Source organism: Mustela nivalis (genome assembly GCF_964662115.1).
Source record: "Mustela nivalis genome assembly, chromosome: 2".
Taxonomy (NCBI): domain Eukaryota; kingdom Metazoa; phylum Chordata; class Mammalia; order Carnivora; family Mustelidae; genus Mustela; species Mustela nivalis.
Genome location: NC_139021.1, coordinates 105,328,972 through 105,355,169, shown reverse-complemented (window position 1 = coordinate 105,355,169; position 26,198 = coordinate 105,328,972). Strand labels below are relative to the sequence as shown.

At 41.4% G+C, this 26,198-nt stretch overlaps 1 pseudogene across 1 annotated transcript in view; it reads right to left on the bottom strand.

Annotated features, from left to right (window-relative positions):
- Nucleotides 1-261: 261 nt before the first annotated feature.
- The window catches only part of LOC309859322 (protein phosphatase PTC7 homolog pseudogene), a 45,051-nt pseudogene continuing 19,114 nt past the window's right edge, over nucleotides 262-26,198 (bottom strand). The window contains exons 2-3 of the transcript in view: nucleotides 1,540-1,677; nucleotides 262-1,472 (exon numbers count right to left, since the gene is read on the bottom strand). The product of the transcript in view is annotated as a protein phosphatase PTC7 homolog pseudogene (transcript). The remainder of the gene's footprint in view (nucleotides 1,473-1,539; nucleotides 1,678-26,198) is intronic.

Here is a 26,198-nt window from a genome sequence, read left to right as displayed (position 1 = left end):
CAATTTTGAACGAAAAAGCTCCTGGGATGATGATTTCATAATCCAGAGCAATGTTTTAGAGCAGAATTATAAGCCCCTGAAAAATAGGAGTTTATAATGAAAACTTAAAGCCACACCAATCATCTAAACAAAGACTGTATAGTACATGTGTAACATTTCTTTTGATGATAATGTATGTTTCTAGTAGATGTACCATAACATACAATTTGTGTTAGACTTTTAAAATCTTTTTTACACACTGTAATTTTGAATTCACTCATTTTCAATACTTAAACCATTTTTAAAACATAATAGCCATTCTGGCATTGAAAACCTTCATTCCATCATAGAAAGGACAGTAAGAAGTGAAGGTCAATCTTCAAATCTTGATTCTCTTCAAAGTTGCTGGCAGATACAAGCTAGTGAACGACAGTAGTGGTTCTCCACAAAGATCTCAACCAGGTCTCAAAAAGACAGGCAAAGGCTTACATCACTGGCCTTCAAGATCAGTAGCAAAGAAACAGTCCTGCCAGCAGGATCAGCACACATGGCAGGGGAGAATTTGGGAAGATGAAAGGAAAGGCCAGAGTTGACACCTAGGCAAGTCAGTCTGTATACTCAGCCACTACTGAAAGAAGGACGGTGATGTCATCAGGCTTTCCACCTCTCACATTCAATCCGTTGTCACATGCAAACTGTGCAAAAGGTGACATATAATTTGGGTCATAGGCCAGCTCATGGGCTTGCTCAGCAAAGCTTCTTGCCGTCTACTGTATACTTTCATAATTTGAATTCTTTATTATTATTTTTTTTTTTTAGCTCCTGAAGAATCATATAATCAGGCATGTTGTCAAAAAGTCCATCTGTTGCCATCAGAATAATGTCTCCTAACTGGACATCAAAAGATGTGCTATCAGCAGCATCCGGGCTGTCACTCAGGACGACTCCTTCGGCTTCAGGTGGTGCAATTGAGAGCTGGAATGGAGTGTTGAAGTAATGCTGCTGCTCATCTGATCGGTGCACAACCTCACCACCCCTGACAACCAGAAAGCCTGAGGCACCCAGGTTTGCTGTGTGTAAGCGGTGACTAGTTCTGTCCAGCACCACGATGCAGTCAGTACTGCTACCAAGCAAAGGTACTTTATTTTGCAGCAACTCACAGTAGCTGTGGTGAGGATTCCGATGGGATTACTTCGGACGAACCGTCCGTATTAAGTCCCTGAGAACTGGGATGGATCAACTCCATAGTGTCTCCACCCTCCTACACCATCTGCAACCCCGAGCACGTCTGCCGAGCGGTGCCGGGCCACGAAACACGGGTCGTCCCCGTAGCACGCGCCCTTCTTGAGAAGGCCCTTGCGGAAGTCTTTGCTGAAGCTGAAGCCGGCCGTCACCAGCTCCTAGTCACCGCCACCGCCGCCAGCGGCCCTGGGGTCGGTCTGCGCGAGGCCGCCGAGCACGGCGCGGGCCACCAGCCGCCCATACGAGAGGACCTAGAACATCGCCCCCGCTGCCCGCCCCCCCCCCAGGAGGCGGGGGGCCCCGGGGGAGCAGCTGGACGTGGAGGCCGGGAGCCCGCTTGCTCCTCAGCCGCAGCAGCGCCGCCGCCGGGGCGCTCCTCCGGCAGCGTAGAGTCGCCGCCGCCGCCCTTGCCCAACGCGCGGGGCCTCGCACACGCTCCACCGCGCGCACCGGAGCCTGAGCGAGGTCAGAGCCGGCGGCTCCTCCACCTCAGCCCAGGTGGGGTCCCGGCTGCAGCCACCGCTGCCCCCGCCATCTTCGGCTCCACTAGCGTGTTCCGGGACTTCCTTTCTTTTTTTAATTCAAATGATATTTATACAAATATTCTCCCATGGAAGGTGATTATTTCTGCCCATAATCTGGATCATTTACACATTTCAAAACAAATAAATGGAATCTTAGCTTTAAGAAAAGTCTTGGGTTTAAATCCAAACACTGATGACCACCTAATGGTAGCAACATAAGCCACAGAAACTCTCTGAGTTGTGTTTATTCTTCCACAGAATAATATGATACTGCCTATTATAAAGCTCTATGAGGGCAGGTAACTTGGGCCATTTTGTTCACTACCATATGACTGGTGTCAAGAATTGTGCCTGATGTATGGTAGGCACTAAATCAATAATAGTTGAATGTATAGAACAAACAGCAACCATAATAATATGACCACCTTTGTATGATTTATTATACTAGGCTAGTTGATCAGCAATAGTATTTAACTCTCCATTATTCAGAAAAATTTTTTACCCGGAAGAGAGTGAAGTAAATTGTGCTTCCACCACTGGAGAATTTGGAGGGAATGACTTCCAGGGAACCAAGACCCTGGGATCACATAGCCCACATGAAAATCTATCCCGAGGAAGTTAAGTACTGTTCACATCATCTTTTCCAGTTGTCAAATAACCGGGAGCCACTCCTCAGGGAATGATCCCCAAGCCCATTTCTAGTAAAGCGGTCAGGACACAGGGCTTGAAGCAATGTCCAAATCACCCAATGTGTGGCCAAAACCATAACTGAAATGTCTTCCCAATTTCAGGGTAGAATTACTTATAAAGATGGAAAGAAGAGAGCACAGAGACATCCTCAGGAGAAACAAACAAACAAAAAAGAATGAAGCCATGAGGTGGGTCTCGCTGGGTCTAAGAGTTTATAGGTAGAAACATGGCGCCCCTTGAATGAGTTTTGTCCAGCATCTTACCGCTTCTTGAAACTTCTGTCAGTTCTCTAGCTCATACAGAGAGTAGTGGTTCAGAATGTGCAGTGGACTCAGGAATCAACAGAAATCATGGCCCCAACCCCTCACCAAAGAACAAGGCAGCAGGTACCAGCACCTTGAAAAGTCTAAAATGCCTTCCTGAAATGCAGCAGGATGACAGCTTGGAATCAGCTTTTAATGGTGCATATTCTTCTATACATGTTGTTTTGCGGGCATTCTATTTCTAAAACATTGGAATAAGGATCAATGAAAAGATATGATGAGTAGACCAAATCAATAGACCAAGAACCCCAGTTCTGTCACTGGCCTGAACCCCTGAACTAGGAAATTTCTAGTAGAAAGTTCTGCCTAGATATCAATGTTGCCTGTTAGAACAGAAATGCATTTGAGGAAGACTCCTCACCCAGATGAATCAGAAAGTGCCAGAAGTGACCAATAGTTCCCTCAGCCTCATTATAATGTTAAAATCCGCTCCTGAATAGTCATCCCTGACCCTAACAAAAGGGGCCTGCTTTCCCTTGTTTGGGGCTTTGGAAATGATTCCCAGGATCTCCCTTTTAGTACAAATAAAGGCAACCTGGTGAGGCATGAAGACTCTGCCTGTAGCTCACTGGAGAGCAGATTCACCCTGACCCTTGTTCCCAGAACAAAGCCTGGGGAGCTGCACTGAGTGTTACAGGATGATGGTAGGTCTCCTGGCTCCCAGGAGAAGTTCTGCCTACAGGTGCCACATTGCCAAGCACTTCTCTTACTCCAAAACTTGGAGCAGCTCTGGCCTGGTTGATTTTTAGGAGGTCTTTTTACTCTATATACCTCTGAGGGACACAGACTCTTTGCACAAGGGAGATAAAAGGGAAAAACAAAAACAAAAACAGAAGCCTCTGTCTTCTGAAAAACTACTATTCCTGGTGCCTGCCTTTATCCCTCGAAGATGAGAGAACCCAGTCACTGGGGCACCTTGCAAAGTAAAGTGCTTTCTGGGATGCCTGGCTGGCTCAGTCCATTTTATTATTATTATTATTATTTCTTTTTTATTTCTTTTCTTTTTTGTGTGATTCAAATTTTTTAAATTTCTTTTCAGCATAATAGTATTCATTGTTTTTGCACCACACCAGGTGCTCCATGCAATACATGCCCTCCTTAATACCCACCACCTGGTTCCCCCAGCCTCCCACCTCCCGCCCTTTCAAAACCCTCGGGTTGTTTTTCAGAGTCCATAGTCTTTCATGGTTCACCTCCCCTTCCAATTTCCCTCAACTCCCTTCTCCTCTCCATCTCCCCATGTCCTCCATGTTATTTGTTATGCTCCACAAAGAAGTGAAACCCTATGATAACTGACTCTCTCTGCTTGGCTTATTTCACTCAGCATAATCTCTTCCAGTCCTGTCCATGTTGCTACAAAAGTTGGGTATTCATTCTTTCTGATGGAGGCATAATTCTCCACAGTGGCTCAGTCCATTAAGTGACTGCCTTCAACTCATGTCATGATCCCAGTGTCCTGGGATCAAATCCCACATGGAGGCTCCTTGCTCAACAGGGAGCCTGCTTCCCCCTCTGCCTCTACCTGCCACTCTGTCTGCCTGCACTCTCTCTCTCTTTCTCTCTCTCTCTGACAAGTAAATAAATAAAATCTTTTAAAAAAGAGAAGTAAAGTGCCTTCTATTTTTATAGAAATATTTGAAAGACATTTACCCTTCTAAGTTCCCTTCTGCTCTCTCCTCACATTCTCTTCCCTGCTCAGGGTGTCTGCCCCCAGGTGCACATGTTCCAGAAACAGAAGTGAGGGGAGCCAACCCCCCTGTGCCCACAGTGCTGCAGGTCGGGCCCAGACTAAGCCTTCGTGCATGAAGAAACTGATCACCCAGCCATGTTCACATGAATCCTGATGAAAGCCAGGATTCCCTTCAAACCTGAAAAATGTTTTTCAAAGTTTTTTTTTATTATTATTATTTAAGTTCCTTTTATTGTTTCAGTAATCTCTACACCTAACATGGGAGGTTCAAATCCACAACCCGAGGTCAAGAGTTGCATGATTTTCTGATTGAACCAGCCAGGCGTCCCTAGTATTTCCTCTTATCAGGCACCTCGTTTTATCGCTGTGTGTGTGGCCCACTTTTGCAAGGAAAGACAATTCTTTCTTGATTACCATGTAGTAAATCTTTGTACTTCTTCTGTCAATGGGGTTTAACTCATACTAACCTTCCAAGGCAAATACTATTATTTCTATTTTAAATATGCAGAGGCTAAGACTTGGGGAGATTAAGGGAGTTGTCTGTGGATACTCCAGTGATAAAGAAGAGAACCAGGTCTGTCCAGTTCTGAAAACCCTCAGTCTTTCACTACACAGGCAGCACAGGCATTAATCTACTAAATGATCTAGAAAAAACACAACTAAGCCAGGAAAGAAAAGGGTTTATAAATGGACTAAATAAATATCTCATCTAGCCATTCTGACTGGTGTGAGGTGATATCTCATTGTGGTTTTGATTTGTATTTCCCTGATGCCGAGTGATGTGCAGCCACTCTGGAAAACAGCATGGAGGTTCCTCAAAATGTTGAAAATAGAACTGCCCTATGACCCTGCAATTGCACTATTGGGTATTTACCCTAAAGATACAATCGTAGTGATCCAAAGGGGCACGTGCACCCGAATGTTTATAGCAGCAATGTCCACAATAGCCAAACTATGGAAAGAACCAAGATGTCCATCAAGAGATGAATGGATAAAGAAGATGTGGTATATATACACAATGGAATACTATGCAGCCATCAGAAGAAATGAAATCTTGCCATTTGGGACAACATGGATGGAACTAGAGCGTATCATGCTTAGCGAAATAAGTCAAGCAGAGAAAGACAACTATCATATGATCTCCCTGATATGAGGAAGTGGTGATGCAACATGGGGGCTTAAGTGGGTAGAAGAAGATTCAATGAAACAAGATGGGATTGGGAGGGAGACAAACCATAAGTGACTCTTAATCTCACAAAACAAACTGAGGGTTGCTGGGGGGAGGGGGTTTTGGAGAAGGGGGTGGGATTATGGACATTGGGGAGGGTATGTGCTTTGGTGAGTGCTGTGAAGTGTGTAAACCTGGTGATACACAGACCTGTACCCCTGGGAATATAAATATATGTTTATAAAAAATAAAAAATTAAAAATAAATAAATAAATAAATAAATAAATAAATAGCTCATCTATATTGTACGGTCATAATTGGTACAAAAAGGGTTTTTAAAGTCACAGGAATAGAACTTCCAAAAATAAAAAACTCATAAAGCCAGGTAGAATTTTAAGGAAAGTTTTCCTAGCCAATGTACATTGTTATTTGAAGTTTTTTTTTTTTTTCTTCTGAAGAAATCTCATTCGGTCTTTTAATTAGTGGCAAACAAGATAAAAGATCATCATAAAGACATCATACATCCTGTCCCTTCAAACTTTAAATCCAGAAGTGTTTTTATTTTCTACTGTAATAAGCAAAGTGAGTAATATTGACATTCTTAATTACACCGAAGGAAGTGAAGGCAAGTCCATTAATTAGCTCTAGAGCTTTATCTACTTTAGACTTGATGAAATAACTCATAAAATAATCTAACGCATCTTTAAAGAACTCTAGAAATACATGTCTGGCACTGGCAGAAAGACCCTCACTAAAGGGCCAGTACAGAGCAGTTTCGCTCTGGACCTCTGGGTGCAGCTGGAGTTGAAGATCCTGATCTGTTACCAGTAAGAGCACTCCATGCAGTAATCTAAGAAAGTGCAGAGCAAACAGTTCTAGAGACAAGCAAAAAGGAAAGAAAACACCATGTCTTAGCAAATCTTATGATATTTACCAAGGGAGATCTTTCATTTTATTGGTATTCCATAACCACCTGGTCCATTAAGTCTCCACTGCATCTATTAACTCCAGAGGAGGCAAAATCCCATCTGGGACAGAAAAAACAATGAAAGCAAGACATATTTTTTGTCCTTAGAAACCCCTCTCCCCTGGAGAGGCCGCTTGTCAATGTACTTTCCAATGTAACAAGAGGTGGTTGCTTGCTAAGGAGGGTCAAGAACTTCTCATTTAAGGAGATTCTATGTTAGAAATGATAACACATGGATCCAAGCTGTGTCCAAGGCTCCATATCACTCAGACCAATTGTTCATGGTATAAACTGTTATCAGTGAATCCTTCAATAGCCACCAGCACCAACAGACACAAATAGAAATGCTCACCATGAGACACATTAGAATTTTCACTGCAGCCTGTTTTGGAATAGGCAAAAACTGGAAACTATGAAATGCCCATCAGAAGCATAAAGGAAAATAAACTGTGAATGCAAAGTGAGCAACAAGGCAGCAGTTAGCATGCATGAAGAATCCGCAGACATAACATTGTGTGAAAAAAGTCCACGACAAACAAGGACATGCTTCACAATGCCACTTTTAACGGACAAGAATGGAAAAGCAAGCTATATACTGCTCAAGAAAAAAAGGACAATCATAGGAGGAGCCAAAAACTTGCACAGATACTGTTCCAAAGAAGACTTACATATGGCAAAAAGCACACAGAAAGAGGTTCCACATCATTATTATTCATTAGGGAAATACAAATCAAAACCACAATGAGATACCACTAAACACCTACTAGGATGGCTATAATCAAAACAATGGAAAGTCACAACTGTTGGCAAAGATGCCAAGAAATCAACACCATCACCCACTGCTAGTGGGAATGTGAAAATGTTCAGTCGGTGTGGAAAACAGTTTGGTGGTTCATCAAAAATTTGCATGTAGAATTACTGCAGTTCTATTCCTAAGGCACATACCCTAAATGGCTGAACACAGGCGTGTAAATAAAAGCTTTCATATGGAGATAATGGCAACGCTATTTACAATAATCAAAAGGCAGGAACAACTCCCCCAAAAGAGGTTGGAAGTACTGTTCTTAATATCAGTCAAAAGCAAACACCTGTGAGATTTGGAATTCTGGTTTACTCCCAGTATTCTGGGGTCAGCAAACTGTACTCTCCTGCATACACAACAAAAATCTGTGTATATGATGCTTATCCCCTCAGCACATAGTGAAATTAGGACATCAGATGAATTTGTAATTTTCCTATTTCAAAGATCTAAATCTCACAACCTAAGAGAGTCTGACAACATATTTTAGGCTTCCGGTTATACTGATCTCATAAAAGGGATGATTTTCCATTTTCCCAGGTATCTTCTCCAACCTCGTCCTCCACTGGCCTGATGCTGATGCATCATGTGCATACATTAGCTTCTTAGGGGGTCCCCAGTACATGCAAACTACTAGAGAGAGGATCTGCTTCTCGATCCTTCCTAAATCTCCACCATTGACACCTTTACCTCAACCCCAATGGTTAAACCACATAAAGTGTATGACACCTAAAGGGCATGTGGGCAGTTTCTACCTTACATGTCACTCACCGTCCTCCCTTCTTCAAATCAGAGGTCTGTTTTGTCACTTTAAAAAACGTAATAGTGAATCCAAGAAGGCCTGATGGGATTTTGTTGAGCACAATAAGACAGTGTCTAGAACCCAAGAGCCCTGCTGACTCTCCCCTGCTGCTTGGCTGTGCCTCTGCTCGCTCTCAGAGCTGAACTCAGGCAACGTGTCCCCACATCTCCCCTGCAGTTCTTCTGTTCCATGCCACTGTCACAGCGGGGGGGTGGGGTTCAGCTTCCTGAAGTACCCTGTTCTGATAAAGACAGAAAGGACACTGATGAGTCCTAAGGGCAACATGTCTATTTAGCACAGAGCAGGAAACACTTGCCTTCATAAGAAGAAGCCCACTTATTACATGGGGATCCCTTTCAAATATATGCAGGAGTTGAGGGTTTTAAGGGCGTCTTCCATTTCCCTATCTCTGAAATGATGACGAAGGCGTGAGGTACTTATAGTCTCTTTACCGTCTCCCAGGCAGTGGTCTGAGCTAGGAACTCATTGAGAGTGATGATTCACACAGCACTTTCTTGGCACCCACAAAAGTAAAATCATTTATTTTTTATATAGCTTTCCTCTACTTGACACGATCTAAATATTCCTGACTTCCTACAGAGATCTCCCAACTCTGAACATGCTAGTTTTATCAATAAATGTGTTCATAATAGCATTGTAACTCCACAGAACTCATTAATATTATTAATAACTTAACCTTTTTCACCTCACAGGCTCAGTACAAAACTCTTCACATGTGGATTGTTAAAATACATAATGACAACGATAATGAGAAGCGTATTCCTCATTCCCAAATTACTACCTGCTCCAAGGACCAGCTTTTGAGGACTTCTGAGGAATGTAACACTTTTTTTTTAAGATTTTATTTATTTATTTGACAGAGAGAGATCACAAGTAGACAGAGAGGCAGGCAGAGAGAAGGAGGGAAGCAGGCTCTCTGCTGAGCAGAGAGCCCGATGCGGGACTCGATCCCAGGACCCTGAGATCATGACCTGAGCCGAAGGCAGCAGCTTAACCCACTGAGCCAGCCAGGTGCCCCAGAATGTAACACTTCTTATATTTGATAACAATTTCAAAGGCATCAGCTAAAATTATGAGTCATATGCAATCAAGTTTTATTAACTCCCTGAAACACATGAGAGAGACTATGTGGAGACCCTCATCAGATACTTGAAGGTATGTGACCAATGGGAAAATCAGTCATTTTGATTTGCGCAACAGAATGTGCATTTGGGTTCCCTCAACAGGGGAGATGGGGGGAAAGTCATTGGAATGAAGTGTTGTTTTTTTTTTTTTAAATCTCCTGATTGAATGGAGAAAGACAACTATCAAATGATCTCCCTGATATGAGGAAGTGGAGATGCAATGTGGGGGGTTTGAGGGGTAGGAAAAGAATAAATGAAACAAGATGGGATCGGGAGGGAGACAAACCATAAGAGACTCTTAATGTCACAAAACAAACTGAGGGGGGCAGGGGGTAAGGGGTAGGGAAAGGGTGGTGGATTATGGACACTGGGGAAGGTATGTGCTATGGTGAGTGCTGTGAAGTGTGTAAACCTAGCGATTCATGGACCTGTACCCCTGGGGATAAATATACATTATATGTTTATTTAAAAAATTAAAAAAATTAAAAAATAATAATAAAATTTTTTTAACTCTTAAATTTTTTTTTTAATTTTCTAATTGAAGAAAATATGTTTTGCTTTTCTTTATAACTTAAACTGGCTATAGTATTTCAAGCATAATGACATACCCTTACTATTGAACAAAAGATGGTTATACTAAAACAAACCGACAAACGACCTTCAAATGCTCTTCTTAGCCCATTTTATCACACTTGCTTCTGCTGGAAAAGAGGGAAAGTTCAGATGACACACTCAAACCATCCATTAGGAGACCCAGCCTGAATAGTATCCTATCACCCCATAATGGCCATGAACAGACAGACCCCTTTGCCATTCTGCCCAACACAAGGTCAATGGACAGGGTTCTGAGACAGCCCTCCCTGATTGCCCTTGGCAGACTGAGGCAGTTTTTCTATTCTGTGAGTGATTGCAGCATTACCTGGATAGTCTAAGTCCAAACTCTTGGGTGAAAGTCTTGAATAATTTGCAGCTCCTGCCATGAGCTCACACCCAATCTATCATATGCCATCAACACAGCTGTCTGTCTGTGGATCCTGGCAACAGGTAGCAAGAACACACTGAGTGCAGGGAGAAACCTAGCCCCCATCCCCACACAAAATCCTCAACAAGATGGACAGGGCAATTAGATTCTGTCACAAAGACTCCAAAGTAAGCACAGAAGCTCTGCTGTTAGCGACTTAGTGCTGACCCAACCAAGCCTCCACTCTTCTTTCCCCACACTCCTCCCTTTCTTTTATAACCTCTCTCACCTTTCTTCTACCAAATGCTCGAGTAAAATTATCCCCCTCTTTGTTCCATTGCAAATAACCCCACTTGGAAATGAGATGAAGACAAGAAACCACCCAAACAATAGAAGGATGGAAAAGGGCAAGACCTGTATTCAAGCCAGTGAGGAACAATGGCCAACACTCATTCAGAATTATCTATGAAGTGTTTCCTGCCAAATAACCTGGACATATAGCTCACGGAGTAAGAGTTCCTGTGTTTGAGCTAGTGGGGTCACAACCACTAATCAACTCCCATTATGTGTGAAAGATTACCACATATTCTCTTTCATCACAGTTCTGTTTCATTTAAGAGTAGCCTTCCCACAAAACTTGCAAAGGGATTCTGCCACTGAATTGTACACCTGAAATGGATTAATTGTATGACATGTGAATTATATCTCAAAAAAAAGAGAAAAAAGTAAGAGAGAGAGAGACTCAGATTGCTGTCTGCCACCTATCTCCAGGTGACAGGAGGTGGATTTTTAGAGGGAGGTGATCAAGGCTTTCCCCAGTGTGCAGGAAAGAAAATATAGCCACATGACTGTTTCTCCCCATCATTCATTTTAACAGTGAAAGGCATGACAGCACTTCCTTAGTGAGGTGCTGAGCCCTGCGGAGGTCTGTAACCAAGAGAAGGAGGAGGGAATAAGATAGAATGACCGGATGCCTAAAGCACTGTCAAAAGGAATAAAGTAATCTAAAGTGATCATTATGACAGGACAAATCTCCCAAGAAAATGCCTATCACAAAGAGCTTGCATGGGGGCAGAAAAGGAGTTCTGGCTTGAAGCCACAAGGAAAGGTCTGTAGCAGTAATTCTCAGACAGAAGGGAGATAGAATTAAAGGTGAGCCCAACACCCAACACTGAGGTAAGAATGTGCCGGGTAGTACAGGGGTGGGCAAGTGCCTGCATCAGCAGGAAATGGGGGATTCGCTGGTGATAGAGGCTGAGCAGTTGGTTGGGTAGGATGTGAGGGGTCTCAAATGCCATGCTCAGGACAGCAGCTCCCTCTGGCATCACGGACAAACACCTTGGAGGCTGGCAGCTTGAGTAGTGCATCAGCACATCTGATAGCTTGCCCGTATAGACAGCACCCAAGCAAAGGGTCTCGGAGGAAAAAATAATGTGATCAGATATGTGCTTTAGAAGGACAACCCCCCAAACAAAGCATAGCATGGTGGAGCACAGAAAACTGTAGCAACATTAACAGTTCGGGGGCCCCCAGGGAAGTTTTGATACCTCCATAGAGTGGAAATGTCAAGGCAGTCATTAAAAATCATAATCTTCAAAAAAATGTAATGTGACTTGGGAAAAGAACATGTATACAATATTAAAAGAAAAAAGCAGAATACTGAACTCTATTAGATGTTTCCAATTTTATTTTTTTAATTACTCAGGATAAACATAAGAAAGAGATTAGTAATAAATACACCATATAGAGTTCCACTTCCAGGATGACTGAGAAGCTCCAAGGACCCACTCCCCAGTGAAGCCAGCAAAGCTGGTGGAAAAAGGATTTTAAAAGTAAAGATATCTAGAAATTGTCCTCAGGGTGGTAGCAAATGAAGAAACTTTGATTCAAGAAAACTTTCTAAAATGGTGTATGAATATTATGGCATTTGAGCCACAAACTATTCTTTCCCTCATTACCAGAATCGCCAGATGGGCTTAGCAGAAGGTCTTCTGCAGATGGGCATAGCCAAGAAGATAGGGTCCCTTTTCCCTCTGCTCTCAATCAAGGCTTAGTGTATCTCATCAAGAGGGATAGGCAACCCACATTCCTCATTTCCTTCAACCCCCAGTTAAAAGGGTTATATTCCTGCTAAGTGTAGCCAAGAGGCCATGACCTCCCTTCTCTGACACAGCCTCTCCCCACAAAATGGAGGCTCCAGTGAAAGCATGGCAGACTGAGAATCCTGGGGCCCTAGCCACCCTCACTACAGCTCACCTGGGGACCAGCTTTCATGCTTCTGAGAGGCAAGCTGAAATGACCAGAGTCTACTGTCTCACCTGGTGCCCAGTGTGGTTCAGAGAGTTTGTCTAGGGTGAGCAGAAGTCCATAAGAAAAGCGAGCTCCAGAATTCTCCACAAAGGGTGTGGGCAATTCAAGTGAAAGGAGCTCAAGACAGTAGTCTCTCTTAGTTCATATTGACAAGCTGAGCCATTGACCAGCTCGTTCACCAAAGACCCAGGGAAAGAGGCCATTGAGAGCCCTCCTAGGGTTCAAACAGATGCTAAAGACTAGCCTAAAAATCTCCCTCTGCCCAGATGTAATTGGATCAGACAGTTGAAGAGGTGATGCCCAGCACACTGGGGAAAAAAGTAGAGAAATCACAAGGTAACTAACGGGACCATGGGTATGGTGGGTATGGGTATGATTGGGCAGAGGAGTAACACGAAAATGCAGCAGACAGCTTAACAGTGATGATGGAGAGACAAAACTACACCATCCCAGGGCAACTGTCTACATGTCCAGCTGCACCATCTGAGGAAACCTGCTGTGGAAGAAAAAGACTTCAGAACAGCCAACCAAGTCACACAACAAATAAGACAAGTTAATAACAAGCCTGGAAACATGGAGGGGAATCAGTACCCACAGTTGCTACAATATATTATCCAAAATGTCCAGTTTTTGACAGTAACAACAAATATAAGAAGTGCGAAGAAATAGGGATAGGAACACATATTTGGGGGAAAAAAAAAAAACAGGCAACAGAAATTGCCTTTGAGTAAGGTAACGCCAGATTTAATACACAAAATTTTCAAAATAGTCATGAAAAAATACATTCAAAAACGGATGTAAATCATACTTAAAGAAGGAAATCACAGGATGAAGACCTCAACTCACCAATAGAGAATGCCAATCCAGAGGCAAAAATTATTTAGAAAATAAATGAAAATTCTGGTGTTGACAGTACCATAAATAAAATTATAAATTCATTGGTTGGGCTCAGCAGTAGATTTGAACTGGTAGAAGAAATAATCAGAAATCTTGAATATAGATAGATAGATAGATAGATAGATAGATGATAGATAGATGGACAGATAATAGAGATTCTATAATCTGAGAAATAGAGCAGAAATTGAATGCAGAAAAATGAACAGCACCTCATAGAAACTTGGGACACCATTAAGTATGCCAACATGGCCTGAGCTAAAACCAGAGTCAGACTCTCAACTGAAGGTGTCACCCAGGCAGCCCAGCCATCTGTGATTTCTGTCCACAGTCTCTTTAAGGCTCATCCCATGCTTCAGTGCTGCAGCTGCACTCCGTTTTTCCATGGAAGCTTTCGGTTTGAGGTGCCCCAATTGGCACCTCCATGAGTCCTTGTGTTTAGGCTCTGCAGGTCTCACTGGGTGTTGTTGTTACTGCCTTTATTACACAGATGGTTGCCTCATGAAATAGTTTCAGGTATTATTCTTGCAGTCTCTTCTAAGTGTTGACATAAATCTCAAGTATTGTTGCATATGTTCCAATGTTTCCATTGGAAACAGAGTATAATCTTAAGAGCATAAGAGAAAATCAGGCAGACACACAAACATCAGTAATTTTTTTTGCTCTGAATTCTGCCTCCCAAGACATGTGGTCCTTTTTAGGGATTCCAACACAAGCTTGTAGATCAGATTCAAGAGATTGGAAAACCTGGTGAATTTTGTGTGCAATTGTAGGTGAGTGTGTGCGGATAAGTGAAGTTCACTTTTATGTGCTACATTCTGTGACTTTCATCTGATCTCAAAAAGATTCATAACCTGGAAAGACCAAGAATTGTAGCTCTATAATGAACTCTATAATGAACCCTTTTATTTATAAACACATCAAGTTATTTAGAAAGCGAGAATGGTTGAATTTCTTATTTAAAAGAGTCTTAGAGGGGTGCCCCAGTGGCTCAGTGATATAAGCCTCTGCCTTCGTCTCAGGTCATGATCCCAGGGTCCTGGGCTCGAGCCCCATGTCAGAGTCTCTGCTCAGCAGGGAACCTGCTTCCCTCTCTCTCTCTTTGCCTGCCTCTCTGCCTACTTCTGCCTACTTGTGATTTCTCTCTCTCTGTCAAATAAATAAATAAATAAATAATCTTTTAAAAATAAAAATAAAAAAGTTAAAGAGTCTTAGAAAACAGTTTGACTATCTTTGTAGTTTTATGGAAGGAATCCAATTTTCTTTGCTGGGTGTTCCAATACTAAGCATAAAGCTTTTTCCACAGACACTTTAAGGACCTGAGAGCACTCAGGTAATAAAAAATTTTCTACCTTGAGAGCAACAGAAGGCTGTACGTGTAGTCTTAGTTCCTTGGTGGTAACTAAGACCAAATCTTCAGAAGCACAACTCCATGATCTATAGTCACATGAATACTTTAATATCTTCCCCATATAGTTCAGAACTGGTACATTGCAGGGAGTAAATGATTGTCATTGTGTTTTATGACATTTCCTCTCTTAATTTGCTCATTATGAATTTGATTTTTGGTCTTTGTAGATGTCTTATTTCTCTCTTTTCTCTGATCATTTGTCCTGAATGTAGGCCATTCTATTTTTCTCTTTGTACATCTGCCACCTGTGATTCTTCCTTTTCTCATTTCCAAGTCTCATTTCCCTAATAAGTGTGTCTCCTGCCTTGATCATGAGATCTGTTATTCTCAAGAGACTTTAGGCATCTTCTCTTTTGTTCTGTCCGAAGCCTGGAAGAGGCTCTTGGTTGTTGTTTTTGGGGTGTGTGTGTGTGTGTGTGTGTGTGTGTTTCTAAACTGCACAGTCATAGAATGAGAATCTAGAAAGAGGTCTGTGAAACTCTGTGCTTGTTTTCTTTTTCTAAGGATTACCTTTTCTCGTGTTTCTTTAAGGGTTTTTCCCCCCCAATTTAGAAATATCCGAAGGAGAGTCCATCCTGCCCAACATGCTTCCTAAGCCTGCAGGAGTTCAGTAAGTGCTTGTTGACTGGCTCACTGATTCTTTAAGAGCAACCTTAGTAACAGAAAATTAATCTTGACATCTAACCTAGAATTGTTACTACTTCAATTCTTTTCCCTCTAATTACTTTGAGTACTTTCCTTCTCAACAATCTAGTACATTCCCCACTATCTCATCCTCCTTTATTTCTGTTCGGTTAAATATTCAAGTGCCTCATAAGCCCATCATGTGATTTATGTGCTTTGCTTTTTATTTTTATTCTGTTCTCTGTTCTGAAGACTTGTCTTTACAAACCATAATATCTCTGGTTCCCTGAGGATCAGCTGACATACTGACATGGTATTAGGGATTGAAATCTCAAGGAAGCAGAAGAGAGGGAAAGCAGGGAAGGAGAGAGATCATGTAGGGAAGTTAGCACTGATCATCACACCAACCCACGGCAGCAAGTGCAGCCAGTGCTCAATCATGGAGGGTCATTTCAGAGATGCCAGTCATACCACCAGTTCTTAGGACAGTACGGGGCTGCAGGCGGGAAAATAAGGATTTATCTCTTTCTTCTCACTCTCCCATTGGTGTTGACTCACCCACAATTTTCCAGTAAGAGCACCCAGTGGTTACTGCAGCTACAAGAGCTCAGAGTTCCCATGGCTCTGGATCCAGCCCTGCTTGTACTCAGTGAAGTGATCTCTCTTACCCAGCTGGCACCACAGTGCAGAGCCTCCCCACCTCTGCTGATTGATTATGGTGACAACATCCGCAACCTGGACCATCACTCTGGGGACTGCGGAAGCCATGAAAAGTCAATTTCCTCAACAAGCAGAACCAGTACCCATTAACTGGGCCCCATGTAATACCCTTTATAGAGAAAAATAGCTTATTATATCCTGGCATGCTGCTCCTATCATCTTCCATGAGGAGCCAAACACATTCTTCAGTATCAATAGTGTGTGTGTTTTTTTAACCTCACCCACACACCTCTCTCCAGAGAGAACCCTCTTCCCTCTCATAGCTCTGGCTCCATCCCTACCTCTCAAAATCATCTTCTTTGAAGTCCATGGTATTCACCTACACTTTCCTTTCTCCTTTAATCTGTGCTGGCTTTCTGAGATCAAATGCTGAAAGGTTTTGTGGTGTTTCTTAACTATCATCTCCACATTCCCCCTGCCCTGTGCCCTGCTCTGCCCCTGAGGGATCAGACCTTGACTGCCTGCCAAACATGCCATAAATCAGCCTACAACTGTTGGACACTTGGGGCCACTTACCATATTTCACTCTTATAAATAATGCTTAAAATTTGGATCTCTCTATGGTAGTTTCCTTAGGTATGTTCCTAACAAAGAAAGGAACTATGCAACTGGAAGGTTTAATTGATACTGAACTTTCTCTCAAAGAGTACTAAAGTGTATGTTTATTGACATTCTTAACAATATGAATGACCTTGCCCAAGTTATTTAATAAAATAGAAAGATAATATATAATATAGTGATATATAACCAATGCTATATAATGCAAAAATATAAGGGATCTTATTCATTCATTCATTGCCTGACCTTTATTTTTCAGACTTTTCTGTAATAAACATAACTACGAGGAGACCTATTTTGTAAATGACATTTAGACACATAGCAAGCAACCTATATGTGTAAAATTTAATATCATACGTACACTTCACAAGAACACTAAATGTTTGCATCATAGACAAGAAAAACAGTGAATTTCACATTACTGAATGGGATTCAGAGCATTATGAACTCTCTTTGCATTGGGAGAGATAAGTTTTATGACCTGATTTTCTTTTGTGGTGCTTAAGTCCATAAAGATTCTCCTTCCTGATGGGAGAAGATATTTGCAAATGACATATCAGATAAAGGACTAGTGTCCAGAATCTATAAAGAACTTAGCAAACTCAACACCCAAAGAACAAATAATCCAATCAAGAAATGGGCAGAGGACATGAACAGACATTTCTGCAAAGAAGACATCCAGATGGCCAACAGACACATGAAAAAGTGCTCCATATCACTCGGCATCAGGGAAATACAAATCAAAACCACAATGAGATATCACCTCACACCAGTCAGAATGGCTAAAATCAACAAGTCAGGAAATGACAGATGCTGGTGAGGATGTGGAGAAAGGGGAACCCTCCTACACTGTTGGTGGGAATGCAAGCTGGTGCAACCTCTCTGGAAAACAGCATGGAGATTCCTCAAAATGTTGAAAATAGAACTGCCCTATGACCCAGCAATTGCACTATTGGGTATTTACCCTAAAGATACAAACGTAGTGATCCAAAGGGGCACGTGTACTCGAATGTTTATAGCAGCAATGTCCACAATAGCCAAAGTATGGAAAGAACCTAGATGTCCTTCAACAGATGAATGGATCAAGAAGATGTGGTATATATACACAATGGAATACTATGCAGCCATCAAAAGAAATGAAATCTTGCCATTTGCGACAACATGGATGGAACTAGAGCATATCATGCTTAGCGAAATAAGTCAAGCGGAGAAAGACAACTATCATATGATCTCCCTGATATGAGGAAGTGGTGATGCAACATGGGGGTTTAAGTGGGTATGAGAAGAATAAATGAAAGAAGATGGGATTGGGAGGGAGTCAAACCATAAGTGACTCTTAATCTCACAAAACAAACAGGGTTGCTGGGGGGAGGGGGTTTGGGAGAAGGGGGTGGGATTATGGACATTGGGGAGGGTATGTGCTTTGGTGAGTGCTGTGAAGTGTGTAAACCTGGTGATTCACAGACCTGTACCCCTGGGGATAAAAATATATGTTTATAAAAAATAAAAAATTATAAAAAAAAAAAAAGATTCTCCTTCCTGAAAATTTACTCTTTTGGGGTCATGAAGCTACCTTCTGTGTAATTTCAGAATTCTCTTGATAAACTATGTTTACTGCATGAATCATCCAACAGATGTGCTAGTACTTAGAAGCTGGCAATGAATATGGATCCTATGGATTTAAATTCTTAAGTTTTTAAATATGGAATTTTTAGTTTATATTTACCTTCCAACACAGAGGTATATACCAGATGTTTACCATAGTTCCATTCTATTTTGCTTTTTCTCTAATCTATCCCAATATTTTAACACAAAACTGCATCCAAGTAATTTGGAAATATTTTAATAATATTAGACCTATGTGTTAAGAAAAATATAAGTCATGGGGCGCCTGGGTGGCTCAGTGGGTTAAGCTGCTGTCTTCGGCTCAGGTCATGATCTCAGGGTCCTGGGATCAAGCCCCGCATCGGGCTCTCTGCTCAGCAGGGAGCCTGCTTCCTCCTCTCTCTCTGCTCTCTCTCTCTGCCTGCCTCTCTGCCTGTTTGTGATCTCTGTCAAATAAATAAATAAAATCTTAAAAAAAAAAGAAAAAGAAAAATATAAGTCATAAAAAACAAAAGTGTTGGAACCCCTGGGTGGCTCAGTCATTATGCATCTGCCTTCAGGTCATGATCGCAGAGTCCATGGATGGAGCCCTGCGTGGAGCTCCTGCTTAGCAGGAAGCCTGCTTCCCCCCTCTCTCCTCCCTCCTTGTGTTCCCTCTCTCTCTGTCAAATAAATAAATATAATCTTAAGCAACAACAAAAAAAAAGTGTTCCCTAAGATATTTGTCATGAATGCATAAGCGTAAATATGACAAATCTGAAGGCTATGTTATCAAACAGGTCATAATACAATCAGATAAGTTCTTGGACAATTCCTGGAAGACAATCCACCATAAATTATTTTTTAAATTTACTAGTGAGGGACACCTGTGTCACTCAGTCAGTTAAGCATCTGCCTTCAGCTCAGGTTATGATTTCAATGTCCTGGGATAGAGCCCCACATTGGGCTCCCTGCTTGTGCTTTCTCTATCTTTCTCTCTCTCTCTCATTCATTTTCTTTTTCACAAATAAATAAAAACCTTTTTTAAAAAAAATATTAGCAACTCCCCAATTTACCCAAAACTTTAATGTTTTTTTTTGTTTTTGTTTTTTTTTAATTTTTTATTTTTTATAAACATATATTTTTATCCCCCGGGGTACAGGTCTGTGAATCACCAGGTTTACACACTTCACAGCACTCACCAAAGCACATACCCTCCCCAATGTCCATAATCCCACCCCCTTCTCCCAAACCCCCTCCCCCCAGCAACCCTCAGTTTGTTTTGTGAGATTAAGAGTCACTTATGGTTTGTCTCCCTCCCAATCCCATCTTGTTTCATTTATTCTTCTCCTACCCACTTAAGCCTCCATGTTGCATCACCACTTCCTCATATCAGGGAGATCATATGATAGTTGTCTTTCTCTGCTTGACTTATTTTGCTAAGCATGATACGCTCTAGTTCCATCCATGTTGTCGCAAATGGCAAGATTTCATTTCTTTTGATGGCTGCATAGTATTCCATTGTGTATATATACCACATCTTCTTGATCCATTCATCTGTTGATGGACATCTAGGTTCTTTCCATACTTTGGCTATTGTGGACATTGCTGCTATAAAATTTCGGGTGCATGTGCCCCTTTGGATCACTACATTTGTATCTTTAGGGTAAATACCCAATAGTGCAATTGCTGGGTCATAGGGCAGTTCTATTTTCAACATTTTGAGGAACCTCCATGCTGTTTTCCAGAGTGGCTGCACCAGCTTGCATTCCCACCAACAGTGTAGGAGGGTTCCCCTTTCTCCGCATCCTCGCCAGCATCTGTCATTTCCTGACTTGTTGATTTTAGCCATTCTGACTGGTGTGAGGTGATATCTCATTGTGGTTTTGATTTGTATTTCCCTGATGCCGAGTGATATGGAGCACTTTTTCATGTGTCTGTTGGCCATCTGGATGTCTTCTTTGCAGAAATGTCTGTTCATGTCCTCTGCCCATTTCTTGATTGGATTATTTGTTCTTTGGGTGTTGAGTTTGCTAAGTTCTTTATAGATTCTGGACACTAGTCCTTTATCTGATATGTCGTTTGCAAATATCTTCTCCCATTCTGTCAGTTGTCTTTTGATTTTGTTAACTGTTTCCTTTGCTGTGCAAAAGCTTTTGATCTTGATGAAATCCCAATAGTTCATTTTTTCCCTTGCTTCCCTTGCCTTTTGCGTTGTTCCTAGGAAGATGTTGCTGCGGCAGAGGTCGAAGAGGTTGCTGCTTGTGTTCTCCTCAAGGATTTTGATGGATTCCTTTCGCACATTGAGGTCCTTCATCCATTTTGAGTCTATTTTTGTGTGTGGTGGAAGGAAATGGTCCAATTTCATTTTTCTGCATGTGGCTGTCCAATTTTCCCAGCACCATTTATTGAAGAGGGTGTCTTTTTTCCATTGGACATTCTTTCCTGCTTTGTCGAAGATTAGTTGACCATAGATTTGAGGGTCTATTTCTGGGCTCTCTATTCTGTTCCATTGATCTATGTGTCTGTTTTTGTGCCAGTACCATGCTGTCTTGATGATGACAGCTTTGTAATAGAGCTTGAAGTCCGGAATTGTGATGCCACCAACGTTGGCTTTCTTTTTCAATATCCCTTTGGCTATTCGAGGTCTTTTCTGGTTCCATATAAATTTTAGCATTATTTGTTCCATTTCTTTGAAAAAGATGGATGGTACTTTGATAGGAATTGCATTAAATGTGTAGATTGCTTTAGGTAGCATAGACATTTTCACAATATTTATTCTTCCAATCCAGCAGCATGGACCATTTTTCCATTTCTTTGTGTCTTCCTCAATTCCTTTCATGAGTACTTTATAGTTTTCTGAGTATAGATTCTGTGTCTCTTTGGTTAGGTTTATTCCTAGGTATCTTATGGTTTTTGATGCAATTGTAAATGGGATTGACTCCTTAATTTCTCTTTCTTCTGTCTTGCTGTTGGTGTAGAGAAATGCAACTGATTTCTGTGCATTGATTTTATATCCTGACACTTTACTGAATTCCTGTATAAGTTCTAGCAGTTTTGGAGTGGAGTCTTTTGGGTTTTCCACATATAGTATCATATCATCTGTGAAGAGTGATAATTTGACTTCTTCTTTGCCGATTTGGATGCCTTTAATTTCCTTTTGTTGTCTGATTGCTGAGGCTAGGACCTCTAGTACTATGTTGAATAGCAGTGGTGATAATGGACATCCCTGCCATGTTCCTGACCTTAGCGGAAAAGCTTTCAGTTTTTCTCCATTGAGAATGATATTTGCGGTGGGTTTTTCATAGATGGCTTTGATGATATTGAGGTATGTGCCCTCTATCCCTACACTTTGAAGAGTTTTGATCAGGAAGGGATGCTCTACTTTGTCAAATGCTTTTTCAGCATCTATGGAGAGTATCATATGGTTCTTGTTCTTTCTTTTATTGATGTGTTGTATCACATTGACTGATTTGCGGATGTTGAACCAACCTTGCAGGCCTGGAATAAATCCCACTTGGTCGTGGTGAATAATCCTTTTAATGTACTGTTGAATCCTATTGGCTAGTATTTTGGTGAGAATATTTGCATCTGTGTTCATCAAGGATATTGGTCTATAGCTCTCTTTTTTGATGGGATCCTTGTCTGGTTTTGGGATCAAGGTGATGCTGGCCTCATAAAATGAGTTTGGAAGTTTTCCTTCCATTTCTATTTTTTGGAACAGTTTCAGGAGAATAGGAATTAGTTCTTCTTTAAATGTTTGGTAGAATTCTCCCGGGAAGCCGTCTGGCCCTGGGCTTTTGTTTGTTTGGAGATTTTTAATGACTATTTCCATCTCCTTACTGGTTATGGGTCTGTTCAGGCTTTCTATTTCTTCCTGGTTCAGTTGTGGTAGTTTATATGTTTCTAGGAATGCATCCATTTCTTCCAGATTGTCAAATTTATTGCCATAGAGTTGCTCATAGTATGTTCTTATAATAGTTTGTATTTCTTTGGTGTTAGTTGTGATCTCTCCTCTTTCATTCATGATTTTATTTATTTGGGTCCTTTCTCTTTTCTTTTTGATAATTCTGGCCAGGGGTTTATAAATTTAATTAATTGTTTCAAAGAACCAGCTCCTAGTTTCGTTGATTTGTTCTATTGTTTTTTTGGTTTCTATTTCATTGATTTCTGCTCTGATCTTTATGATTTCTCTTCTCCTGCTGGGCTTAGGGTTTCTTTCTTGTTCTTTCTCCAGCTCCTTTAGGTGTAGGGTTAGGTTGTGTACCTGAGACCTTTCTTGTTTCTTGAGAAAGGCTTGTACCGCTATATATTTTCCTCTCAGGACTGCCTTTGTTGTGTCCCACAGATTTTGAACCGTTGTATTTTCATTATCATTTATTTCCATGATTTTTTTCAATTCTTCTTTAATTTCCCGGTTGACCCATTCATTCTTTAGAAGGATGTTGTTTAGTCTCCATGTATTTGGGTTCTTTCCAAGCTTCCTTTTGTGGTTGAGTTCTAGCTTCAGAGCATTGTGGTCTGAAAATATGCAGGGAATGATCCCAATCTTTTGATACCGGTTGAGTCCTGATTTAGGACCGAGGATGTGATCTATTCTGGAGAATGTTCCATGTGCACTAGAGAAGAATGTGTTGATTGATTCCATTTCATGTGTATTCTGTTGCTTTGGGATGAAATATTCTGAATATATCTGTGATGTCCATCTGGTCCAGTGTGTTGTTTAAGGCCTTTATTTCCTTGCTGATCTTTTGCTTGGATGACCTGTCCATTTCAGTGAGGGGAGTGTTAAAGTCCCCTACTATTATTGTATTATTGTTGATGTGTTTCTTTGATTTTGTTATTAATTGGTTTATATAGTTGGCTGCTCCCACGTTGGTGGCATAGATATTTAAAATTGTTAAATCTTCTTGTTGGACAGACCCTTTGAGTATGATATAGTGTCCTTCCTCATCTCTTATTATAGTCTTTGGCTTAAAATCTAATTGATCTGATATAAGGATTGCTACTCCTGCTTTCTTCTGATGTCCATTAGCATGGTAAATTCTTTTCCACCCCCTCACTTTAAATCTGGAGGTGTCTTCGGGCTTAAAATGAGTTTCTTGGAGGCAACATATAGATGGGTTTTGTTTTTTTATCCATTCTGATACCCTGTGTCTTTTGACAGGGGCATTTAGCCCATTCACATTCAGGGTAACTATTGAGAGATATGAATTTAGTGCCATTGTATTGCCTGTAAGGTGACTGTTACTGTATATGGTCTCTGTTCCTTTCTGATCTACCACTTGTAGGCTCTCTCTTTGCTTAGAGGACCCTTTCAATATTTCCTGTAGAGCTGGTTTGGTAATTGCAAATTCTTTCAGTTTTTGTTTGTCCTGGAAGCTTTTAATCTCTCCTTCTATTTTCAATGATAGCCTAGCTGGATATAGTATTCTTGGCTGCATGTTTTTCTCGTTTAGTGCTCTGAAAATATCATGCCAGCTCTTTCTGGCCTGCCAGGTCTCTGTGGATAAGTCAGCTGCCAATCTAATATTTTTACCATTGTATGTTACAGACTTCTTTTCCCGGGCTGCTTTCAGGATTTTCTCTTTGTCACTGAGACTTGTAAATTTTACTATTAGGTGACGGGGTGTGGGCCTATTCTTATTAATTTTGAGGGGCATTCTCTGAACCTCCTGAATTTTGATGCTTGTTCCCTTTGCCATATTGGGGAAATTCTCCCCAATAATTCTCTCCAGTATACCTTCTGCTCCCCTCTCTCTTTCTTCTTCTTCTGGAATCCCAATTATTCTAATGTTGTTTCGTCTTATGGTGTCACTTATCTCTCGAATTCTCCCCTCGTGGTCCAGTACTGTTTGTCCCTCTTTTGCTCAGCTTCTTTATTCTCTGTCATTTGGTCTTCTATATCACTAATTCTTTCTTCTGCCTCATTTATCCTAGCAGTTAGAGCCTCCATTTTTGATTGCACCTCATTAATAGCTTTTTTGATTTCAACTTGGTTAGATTTTAGTTCTTTTATTTCTCCAGAAAGGGCTTTTATATCTCTCGAGAGGGTTTCTCTAATATCTTCCATGCCTTTTTCAAGCCCGGCTAGAACCTTTAGGATTGTCATTCTGAACTCTAGATCTGACATATTACCAATGTCTGTATTGATTAAGTCCATAGCCTTCGGTACTGCCTCTTGTTCTTTTTTTTGTGTTGAATTTTTACGTCTTGTCATTTTGTCCAGATAAGAGTAAATGAAGGGGCAAGTAAAATACTAAAAGGGTGGCAACAACCTCAGGAAAATATGCTTTAACCAAATTAGAAGAGATCCAAAATCGTGAGTGGGGAGAAAGGGGATAAAAAGAGGTTCAAAAAGGAAGAACGAAAAAGAAAGAAAAAAGAAAAGAAAAAAAAAAGAAAAGAAAAGAATTTTTTAAAAAAGAAAACACCTAAGAAAAATGTAAAAAAGAAAATATATATATATTAGATAAACTAGTAAAAAATCGTTAAAAAAGAAAAAGGTAACAGTTAAAAAAAAAAAATTTACCCGAAGGCGAGAAGAAAAAAAAAAATGAAAAAGAAAAAATTAAATTAACTGCAAGACTAAAAAAAATCACAGGAGAAAAGCCATGAGTTCCGTGCTTGGCTTTCTCCTCCTCTGGAATTCTGCTGCTCTCCTTGGTATTGAAACCACACTCCTTGGTAGGTGAACTTGGTCTCGGCTGGATTTCTTGTTGATCTTCTGGGGGAGGGGCCTGTTGTAGTGATTCTCAAGTGTCTTTGCCCCAGGCGGAATTACACCGCCCTTACCCAGGGCCGGGGTGAGTAATCCGCTCGGGTTTGCTTTCAGGAGCTTTTGTTCCCTGAGCGCTTTCCGTAGAGTTCCAGAGGACGGGAATACAAATGGCGGCCTCCTGGTCTCCGGCCCGGAGGAGCCGAGAGCCCAGGGCCCCACTCCTCAGTGCGCCCTCAGAGAACAGCGCCCAGTTACTCCCGTCTGCCTGACCTCCGGCTGCGCTCCGAGCTCACTGATCCTGTGACCAGTTCAAGGTAACACCGAGCTGTGAGCTTACTGTCGGCTCTGTCTCTGTAGCCAGCTTTCCCGTTCCAATACCCGCAAGCTCTGCGACACTCAGACACCCCCGATCCTTCTGTGACCCTGCGGGACCTGAGGCCACGCTGACTCCGCGTGGGCTTCACCCCAGTTTAGCCTCTGGAGCGATGTCCCTCAGCGGAACAAACTTTTAAAAGTCCTGATTTTGTGCGCGGTTGCTCCGCCGCTTGCCGGGAGCCGGCCCCTCCCCCCAGGGTCTATCTTTCCGTCGCTTTGGATTCACTTCTCCGCTGGTCCTACCTTTCAGAAAGTGGTTGTTTTTCTGTTTCCAGAATTGCTGTTCTTCTTCTCTTCGATCTGCCGATGGATTTTCAGGTGTTTGCAATCTTTAGATAAGCAATCTAGCTGATCTCCGGCTAGCTGAAGCAGTCTCAGCTTGCTACTTCTCCGCCATCTTGACTCTTCCCTCCAACTTTAATGTTTAATAGTAAATTGTTCGTCCTTTCTTCTTTCCTTTTAAGCCACCATATTATCTTCGACTAACTTTCTTCCAAATTTTCTGAGTAAATGTAAAAAGTAAAAGCTTTTGTCAGAGGTAAGACTTATTTCTTAAATAATTTATTTAATAACATAAAACAAAGGATTTGTAGTAACTTATTCTGGCAGCAAATTGTTAAGTCTTGTTACCAGGCTCTCTCTTTTCTAATAATAAGAATATATTAATGTTCCTACACAGTGGATTAGGTAAATTTGCATTAAAATAATGCT